The 10,885-nt window shown below is 37.0% G+C and overlaps 1 protein-coding gene across 1 annotated transcript in view; it reads right to left on the bottom strand.

The window, feature by feature from the left end:
* The window catches only part of LOC102672095 (3-phosphoinositide-dependent protein kinase 1), a 486,800-nt gene that overhangs the window by 457,368 nt on the left and 18,547 nt on the right, over positions 1-10,885 (bottom strand). The window lies entirely within an intron of this gene.

Below are 10,885 nucleotides of genomic sequence, written 5' to 3'. Positions count from 1 at the left end.
TCGCAAAGCGGCCCACGCCCGACGACATTGTAAATTTTCGCTCGATTGTTCGTTAAGAGGGGAGGAAGGAAGAGTATCCGACGACTTTTCTTTTATTCTTCGAATGCGTCGCCACCACCACCACTCCTTTCCAAGGAGACGCGCCCTCGAGTCGATTAAACAAAGCCGACGAAGGAAACGGTGTACTACCGGGCTAATTACGGCCGCACGACAATTACTAATTACTTTAAAATGTCCGCGCTTCCTTCCAACTTTAACTTAATTACCTAATATTAATCCCCTTCTTTCCACGATGGAGGCATCGTTTTTTCGACGATATCGTATCGCCTTTTCTCTTTTTTCATAATTGGAGGATACGATGTGCCAATCAGTTTCAAACCTACTTAAAGCAATTTTCGTTATTTACTCGATTAATTATATTTAAATATGCGAAGCGAGATATCTGTGTCTTTATGATGGGTTAAGCTTATTGTACTTAGCGGGATATACAGTGAATATTCGTGCGTGTATATAATAAATATTTTTGATCCTCTATGGAATAACACGAGTATATATACATATTATATACGAAATACATATTATTTCGTTTGCCTATATACTATTGTCATTGATGAATATGAACTATAATCAACAAGCAAGCTACGTGCTGAATAATTTTGGAATCATAGTGATGGGAATCTCGTTTAAAATTTTTTATCCTAGTCTTCCAGTTTTAAATCTATCTTCCTAAATACATTTTAGAATAAATCATGTTTTTCTCGTCTTAAGAAAAATATTAAAAAATATAAGTATTGATAAAAATTCATTTTTAAAAGCATTATTGAATATTTAAATATATATCTGTAATAACTACAAATATTGATGTTCTAATTTTCTATCAATTATAATTTTCTTCTACATTTCATTTTTATAATATCAAAAATACTTGGACCTATATAAACTACTATATCAAGTGCAACTGTTTGCAAGTACTTTGTGCAGTCACCCTAAAAGTAGCACGACAGAAAGAAAGGAAGTCCAAAAAATTTCCTTCCGGTTGGAACTCATTAGAAGGGACAGAAAAAACGATACAAAGACGATAAGGGTTGTTTTGCGAGCTTACTTCCTTCGAGACACGTGGTCTCGGTGACACGTGCCGTGATGCCGTGACGCCGTGTTTCCGCTTGATTTCCCTCGTTTCTGGCTTATCCTTTTTTTTCTTCTTCTTCTTCTTCTTCTCTACCTCTCTAATTACCGCGATTTAAGCGTTCTCAAGTCACGCGACAGTCTGCGTGCATCTATACCCCGTGTATGCATGACTCCGATTCAACTACACGTTCGTTTCCGATTCTCGGATCAGGTGCACGCCACGAATCACGAAGGGTAAAACGAGATTTTCATTCACGCGAGCTTATTAGGTTACCCGTACATGTCACTTCTAATTATCGATTGCGTCCATACGTTTTCGCTAGAAAATTATTTGCCAGCAAATCTTTTTCGTTTCCCTTTCCTCGTTACACGAATTTCTCCCGTTTTTTGTGAAATTTGTATTATCTTATTTCTTTAGAATAATGATCGAGATTAATCATACTATTCGTTACAAAACTTAAACAACATTTCGAGATCATTGAAACCAAATCTTTTCGATAAATTCACCACGAGTGTTTCTTCTTCCTCACCTGTCAGACATCACAAAAATCTACGAAAACCGTTTAAAGAAGGAAGATAGCTCGGTCAAGAGAGTCTGAGTGCATATAAGAGGGTAAATACGATCTTCAAACACCCTCGAAAACAAATAACGAAATTTGAGCAAGAGAAAAAGAGGTCGTGACGAGGGATGAAAGGGGTACGATGAGCGTGTGCCTATCCACCTCCCTTGAAATATATTCTCGTACGAGAGTGGCGAAATAGCACTTCATCCTTGGTGGATGGATCGAAAACATAACAGTAACCACAACAATGGAACCTGAAAGGACCGCGATTTCAGGTATCGTTTTTCCATGGACTTCTCGTGGGATCGATGGTGAAAAGCCAACACATGTTTCCGGTTGGAAATGCCTTCGAATGAATCATCGACAGATGGTATTCCGGGAAACTGTATTGTTCAAAGAGCCTGGATAAATTTTGAGAGTATCGAGGATTAGGAAAACAAATCTGTTCTTTGACACATCGATCAGAATGAATCAAACATTCTTTCTTAATTTTTTTTTAAAAAATGCATTTGAATTATAAAAAAATTTATGATTTTCAAGTATCTATTTCTTAACTATATAACGAGGAGGAAATCATTTAATATTGATCAACATCGAACATTTTATATTATTTTATAATAATTATATTCGTTTGTTATTAATAAAAAATATTAATATGATTAATAAAAAAAAATTAGCTTTAATCAGTATTAAATGATATTCTTTTAAATAATCAAAATATGTTACATATAACTTTTGTACAATAACTTTTAAAACTGAACAATGAAACTACTGGAATAAAATATCTTGAAAAATCTTGATATATTATTGTACGATTAATATAATATACATTTAATGATTTTATGATATTTACAGATTTTTAAAACGAATAAAATAGAATATAGAAGAAAATTAAATAGAATAGAAAATAGTTAATCGAAATAATTCCCATAACTATTTAAAGAATCGAAATCGATACTGTAACAGTTTTCAAATCCAATATAATGGAAACAAAATTTCAACCAGTTTTACAATTCGCGAGAAAATTGGTTACCACTGATCGTTCGAGATTTCGGTCCAAACGCTTCACGGTGGACACAATCATCGTGAACATTCTGCACAGTACTGAACAGGTTTAATTTCGTTAAGAGCACTCGAGAGGCGACCACGATAAATTCCTGTGGCGCAGTGTGAACTTTTAAAGCGAATTTTTGGGGTCTGACCCCATCGTGAATCGGCGACCACTGATATACACGGCGTCGTGTTAACTCGTTCCTACTTTATCCTCTCTGCTTTTCGAAAAAAGGAAAAAATTTTGATGAAACTACGAGTAGAACGTTTGAAAGATAATATTCATATTTTCCAAAATTATTCTACCAACCAGCAATTAAGATAAACAATCCGGTTATCCGAAAAGTTATATAATCCGTTAAAAATATAATCCGTTATAATCCGTCAAAGAATAATAAAATATAGATTAAGATAAAAAGTTACGACTGCCACAATTAAATTTTAATATTACAAAAGATTAAAAATAAATAAATAAAATAAAAATATATTATTGAAAGTTTCATCTGAACAAAAAAAAAAAAAATAATCAACTCTCTACAAATCTTAATTCGAAAAAACGACTCAAAACCTTTCAGGTCGTAACTAAACGTTCGTTAAACGAGAGCTATTTACCCTATGTCATAAAGCAAAAAGTGAAATATTAGTCCATCAAGAGAGGCCGGAAGTCGGATGGCCTAAAATACTCGGAGCCACGTTTGACGAACGTCGAGCAGGGGTCGGTATTTCGCGGCGCCACTATTCTATTCACGTGCAGTGGCTACAAACCAATCGAATCAAAATGTGAAACGTATACAAGCGAGTAAAGTGCGAGGGAAAATGAGGAGGCAGAGGAGTGAGTCGTCATCGTTGGCACCGGGGGTATATGCCATCGTCGATTCGATGGGATCGTTAAAATTAACGAGCGTATTCCAGGCTCCTCGAAAATGTCGCGAGCTTCTATTTTTCTCGCGCGTCGACCGACGATTTGCAACTGCGGGGGCGCGTTTTTCGAAACCATGCGTCACACCGAGTGCCATCGCGCGGATTCCGCGTGCTCCTGTTTCCATATTACGAAAGAGAGAAATCGAATTGAATAAAAAATATTCCGCAGAAATCGTGATGACTGCAAATATCGTATCTGACTTATCGTTACGATACATCGTTCCGTTATTTATTATTTATCAGATTGGTATAATATTATTCCGTGGGAAAAGATAATTCAACGATGACGAATCGTTTGTAATTACAATCGCGAATCAATGATTCGGTATTGGATAGAGATTTGCATTTAAAAAGATTCATAGAATGGAACGTCGAATTTCGATTATCCAAATGACCGATTGATTATCCGAATACAAGATGTATATGTGTATATGTGCATTTAAATTTCTGTATCTAAAAATGTTTATATATTCTGAAATGATAAGTTAAAAACTACTTTTGTTATTATATTTTATACGTGATAAATATTCATATTTATTTGATTCTGACCAATTATCCAATTTGTTCCAATAGAATTATCTTCCAATTAATTCGGATAATCGACGCTCTAACAACGACTCTTATTTATACCGTTCAAAAACAGAATTTGCAGAACTTCTTTTCTCCGAATCTATATTTTAGAATTCTCAGTCTTGAATTGAACCGAATATTGCGCGCTTAACACAATGTATCCCTGGAAAGTGCAATCACTATTTTCTCTCTTTCTCTTCCAAGATCAGATTCGAAGATCATGATTATCTAATTTTAATCGTTCAAAATTCTCAGGATCTTCTATCTTCCAATCTAAACCCAACCAGATGACTAAATATTCTCGAGATCTCCAAAATAAATTTCCAAAAATTCAACGCGATAATAACCGATACCAATTATTCACTCGACAAAGTGAATGGCCATCATCCGAATCGTGGACTCGAAAAGAAAAAGAATAATTCAACGATTTAACGGCCAAAAACGTTTACGTCATCGCGCTCACCGACGACGAGGAGCACACGAAACGTTCGGGATGCACGATTTACAGGCGGCAATAATCGTTAAAAGATGTTTACAATGTGTAGGAGGCGGACTCCTCGGTTATACGCGAGTAAATTCAGCGCGACAACGAGCCACGAGGAATCTAGACACGCGAGCCGAGAGAGCTGTGATATCAATGAAAGTATCTGTCGAGGATAACGATAATGCGACGGGGTTATTACACTCCCGAGACCGATCCCCGGATGCCCTTTTCGCGTGGCCAACTGATTTTTATCAACACGCACGTTACACCGCCAATTTCTTATAATACTCATCGACGGTGGCACTCAAGAGGGTGGAACGGTGAAAAGGCCAATGGAGAGGCCAACACACCGTTCTCGAAAGCCTAACGACCCGTGGAGGAAGCGCGGGAGTCGTTGTCTCTCTGGTTACGCGCGAATTAGGGGTCGAAAATGATGTCCACATATGTGCGTGTCCGGATGTCTGTCGAATCGCGGTGACAAATGTGGCCGCAATGGGAAAAGGGATCTCTGTTAAGAGATCTTTCCTACCAAATGGCATTGCCATGTTTCCATTACTTTTTGGTGTGTTTCGTGATTCGCGCTTGCCCCTTCTTTAAACGATATTTTCTTCGTGCACAAATATTATTATTTGTTTACTCTTTCGAAAGAAAATGAAATTTATTAAGAAATATTTTCAGCTGCTTTAACGCTTGCTCTAAACTTGATATAATCCTTTTTAATTAACTAACTTGCACACGAATCAAAAGAACCCCAAACTATTTCGAGTAAATTGACGTAAAATAAGAGGAAGCCAAATGCCGTGTCATATGCCGGCCAAATGTGTAGAAAGTAACCCCTATGATATTATCGGTGTTACGAGCCGTGAATTTAACGGCGGATATAAGAAAATAAAGGGAAGACAGGAGAAAAAGAGAACGTTCCCGCGACGAGTTAACGCGAAATCGTTCGACGACGATATTCGAGCGAGGAGAGACTAAAAGCATTCCTCGAGGGCGAGACCCGACGCGTGTATGTAGGTTAAAATCTGTTGATATACATCGTGCACGTGGACTTCATCTCTCCGGTGGCTGGGCCACGTAAAGCCCAGCTTCCTCTTCTTTTTTGACGGCCGACCCCTCCGGCTCGCGACTGAAACGACGAGAACCGAACGGTGGGGTTAATGTGCGTACACACCACGGGATGTCTACCAATTTCCGGGTTCACCTAATGCACTTATCAGCCGGCCAGAAAGGATCGGGAGAGAAAGGCTGTGCGAGGAGGGAAAATAATTGAGACGCGTTTGGGGAGGATCGAACGGAGAAGCCGGCGGAGGTTTCGTGTAAAGCGGAACGAATCATAAAGGCGTGGAGAAATTAATGAGAGCGAGGCGAGTTCGAGAAAAGGGAATTGAGCGAAAAATTATCTTCACCCCAAAATATACGTGAGGGTTATAGAAAGAAATTAGTGTGAAACGAGCAACAATGGGAAGAGGTAACATCGTCGTTATTGGACTCTTCAAATTCGTTTCTATTTAATACAATGCGATTGACGTGCGAACGAACATGTCATGAGAATTTTTTATCTTATGACGCGTATCGTGATTCTTTTTTTTGAAAATATCAAAGATACAAAAAAGTTTTCAAATATTTTTTTTATATGCATATTCAGTACGAGTATTAATATTAATATATACAGCTGTTGCTTTGAATTTCGTCATTTTATATCTTTTTACAATTGTTTTTCTTACTATATAGAACATGTTAAAGCATGGATGAAGATCGTTTAAAGACGAAATTGCGAATTAGCAGATTTGAGACTTGATGTTAGAAGATGCCTATGTTAGAAATTGAATTATTGCAACTGTTAAAAGACTGTTTTAACCGATTCGTCTTAATCGACTATCTGAAATTTATTAATTTCTATTTTTCAACTGCAAACAGATACTAGTATAATTTCGCGACAGAAACGAGTGCATACATTAAAAATGAAACCCGATAAAACGTTCAAACTCGATTGCTCTCCTCGTTGCTCTATTTTCATTCACTTACAGTCTCCGTTTAATTATGCATCGACAGATTCCATCGTAACGCTAATCGTGTTCAAACTCATCACGTAACACTCGAAAGGACGGTGAAATATTAATCACGGTTCATTAAACCGAAGACTAAGTTAACCGTGTCTCATAATTCCTCGTTGTATTTAAATAACAGTCTTTCGAAACTTGCTCTCAATGTTGCACCGTTTTACAACCTCGAACGAGGAACAGTAGTAGACGAATTACTTCGAAAAATTAAATTTATTCAATTATTGTTTCACCCTCAATTATGCATCATCCAATTTCACGAAGTGACGCGTGTGTTCCACGCGATCCTCGGTATACAAAACTTTCCAAAAACTCGTAAAAGCACGGGCTAACTTTCTCCCACTTTTGTCCCATAATTAAGAATTTTAATTTGAAATACATACTCTGTCATTTGGCCGCTCGCTGCGACCCCTAATCCAATAAGGAGCACCAAAGCACGGATTATCCACGAATCAACGAACCTACGAAATCTTGTCCAACGTAATTGGAAAGTATCCAGTGGCGATGACACCCCTAAACACAGATCTTCCTACGTTTGAAAAGATCCCCAGAAATGAGCGCGCCGTTGGGTTTCTGGGGGACACTGATTTTATTTGTACGGTGAAGAAGGAAATCTTTAGCCCTTTACTCTCAATCCGTAAGACGCTGGGGGCCTAATTACTTTTATCGAGACAAATTTCAAAGTCTGGCAAAATGATTCTTCAAAAAAAATATATGTCAATATCTTAGGGGATGAATTTGTATAGTATGAATAATATGTAATCTCTTATTTGAAATAATTACATAATTAGAAGTCTTTTCTAAAATCGTAATTTTTAAGTTATATGATTGTCGCGGCAAATGAGCAATATCTTGTATATATTTTAGTTTTCTAATTATGGATCATTAAAATTCTTAACAAAGAACATTATGAATGAATGAAGTATGAATATCAAGTCCGGATATGAATCCATCTTATAATCTTCTACTCCAAAATCTCATGATTTTGAAATATTTACTCGAAGAACACGTAAAATAAAATTTTTATAATCAAACAAGATTTCTTAAATTATTTCTCAAATATTATAATGCATACCATACTTAAAATCTTTTTCCACGTCATTTTATACATTCAAATTTTGCATAAATATCATGCGTAATTTAATAATTTGTATGTTGAGATAAATACTTCAAAGATTTTCTTCAATCCACAACTCGAAAACTAAGCTATATACAACGTAGCTATATATAACATTTTTTTACTTGTGCATAAATTCGACTATCGATACATTTCCAAAACCACCCTCGTATCACAAAACGATTCGTTTTCCTTGAAAAGCTAAGTGCTTATTTCGCCCGAGATTTCGATTTATTCGGTTGTCAACGTGTCGGGTAAATAACCGAGGGTATAGATTTATCAACATCCGAATACGTTTGCACTTAAGTTACTTAACGTTTCCAGTCAACCCCTGTTCAAACGGATCGCAAAATAAATGCAGCCACTTTATCTTAGCATAGGAGTCGGTTACAAACGATCCTCGGGATCGGTATTACAAGTATATACATTTGAACGTGCGATTAAATTATTCCAACTCGGTAGACCTTCTCCCTTTCCCTCCCCTTCCCTCCCACCGATCCGACTGGAAAAGCTTATTTATTCGGTAAATCCGGGAACGAAGGCCGAGAATAAACGTCGCTGACAAAAACAGCGCGCGTACGCCTCGTGAAATTGAGTTACCACCACCTCGTTATTCTCGTGAGACTCGAAATAAAATGGTGGGGACATCCGCAAGGATTGAGTTACCGTCCACTTAATTGACCGCCCGCAGAAACGAGAAGAGGACACTGATTGACAGCGAGATGCAGCTGTCATCGAGACCGACCTCGAAGGAGGGTGGCCGAGTACGGTTTAATTGCTCTTTACCAGTGGAATCCCGAAGCTTGACCGACCGGATGGGGAAGAAATTTGGAGGAGAGTGCAGCTGTCATGTCGCGTAATAGTAATACATTTTGATATATCGAACGAAAGAGAGAGAGAGACATATAGAGCGATGATGGTTTTTCAAATACATTTCGGAAGAAATCGATTCACATTTTTTTTTTTGAAAGTATTGGTGTAATATCTTCGTTCTATTTTTCTACATTTCTTGTATTTAATATTAGATATAATAATATGTAGATTCGATTTTTTCTCATTTTTTTTTTTTTTCGATCGTCGTGATACAAGGCATAATTTAATATCGTGACATATACCGATATGTTAATTCCATGGACAATGGATCAAGATCCAACCGATCTTAAAAATCTAATTTCGAAAAATCAAAGATGCAACGTGATACCGTGGTCCTCCGATACCGAAAACCAATGCAATAACTCGGCCGGTTCACGAGCGAAATACAGCTGGTATAACGTCACCGTCCCTCCACCGTGTCGAATTTCTCGAATTACATAAACACAAATAATCCTGTGAGTCATTCTAATTCTGGTTCCATCGGGATTGCACCGTTTCCATTCCTCCATCATCCCTCTTACCGTCTCTCGGTCGCATCCGTTCCTTCTTTTGCCCCTTTTTCGCGCATGTCCTAAACGTCGCCTCTTTCTTGCCCGACCGTCTGCCGTATAAATAACCGTGGCACGTGTGTCGTCTCGGACGCACACGATGGCCCACTTTCCTCCCCTACTCGAAATTAGAGAACTTCGACCGCGATGTTTATTCATTTTTCGCGTGACTATTAATAATGGATCCTGCGATGCTTCTTCAAGCAATATCGATCGAATCGCGAGTAAAATGATACTTGTTCGATCTTTTAAATTTTTATTCATCTACATTTCAGAAGAGGAATTGATAATCGATGCATTTGAATTTATTTTGAAAATAAGTTTATGTTTATAGAGGTAGAAGAAAAGTAAGCATAAAAATGACGATATTTAGGTACAAGATATTAGGTACAAAAAGCGCAGAAAATTATAAGACCCAGGTGTAACATACATTTCCCCCTAATTGTAACGTGGCAAAGGATATAGAGTTTAAGTGGCTCGGGTGTGCAACAAGGGAGCCAATTTCAAGAGGGCAGTAACGAGTTTTATAACACGGAACCATACAACCGCAAATAAATAATACAAATAGTTGAAAAAAAATCGTAGTAATCACGTGGAACAAATATAAATAAGATAGTTTTTTTAAAAGAATGAGCCAAAAAATGATATCTCCATTCTTTAATATATTGATTCGTTTTCATCTAAAATATTCTGCGTATTTTTTATTCATTTTTATAGTATTTTATTAATTAATTTATTAATTTATTAATTATCTCATTTTTCCTTTTAATAAGCAATCTACCTATCTTTTGCCTATCTATCTATCTATTTGAGGATAACACGAAATGGAAATAAAATAATATCTTTTGAGTACTTTGTTTATCGAACAAGTATTTTGAAAGATAGAACGAAAAAATAATAACGATTCAAAACCTAAATCATTCCGCATATTTTTATTATTTTTAAAGCGACTTTATTCTCATTAAAACGAAAATAAATAAAACATCTTCGAATAGCTTGCCATCGAACAAAAATTTCATCGTGAAATAAAACTATTCGATATCTCGACACGCCACGTCACGCGTGAAAAATACTCCATGGAGTCCAGTATAGTTCTCCACGTTGAATACAACCGCGTTTCCAGAGCGACACGAGGTTCCCTCATATCGTCACGTAATAATCGTGTCAGACAGATCCGATCTGACGGATCGCATCCGCGAAACCGGCCGATTTCGCTGGTACCGTGAACGAGCTGTCGCCCATCACCGACTTCCATCGTCCCAGATCTCTCGTCCATGGTTCATTTTTACGGGACAACGACGCCCAACGGCATTTCGTCGACGTGTTTCTACACGATCGCACAGGTAATGTGAGAATTGTTACACTTCTGCCCGCGGTTTCTAACCAAAACAAAGTTTTTGGAGTTGGAAAAATTTTTGTAACGATGAAAGGTGAAAAAAATATAATGATGTTTGATTAATTACTGAATCATCGTGTTTGAAGATAAGATAGAGAATATAAAATAATAAGGAGAAGTAAAATTTTTTATAGACGAACTATAGTTTGCAGTAGATTATTCTATCCAATGA

The sequence above is a fragment of the Apis dorsata genome, unplaced genomic scaffold (genome assembly GCF_000469605.1).
Source record: "Apis dorsata unplaced genomic scaffold, Apis dorsata 1.3 scaffold_42, whole genome shotgun sequence".
Classification (NCBI taxonomy): Eukaryota; Metazoa; Arthropoda; class Insecta; order Hymenoptera; family Apidae; genus Apis; species Apis dorsata.
This window is presented reverse-complemented; position numbering and strand designations above follow the sequence as displayed.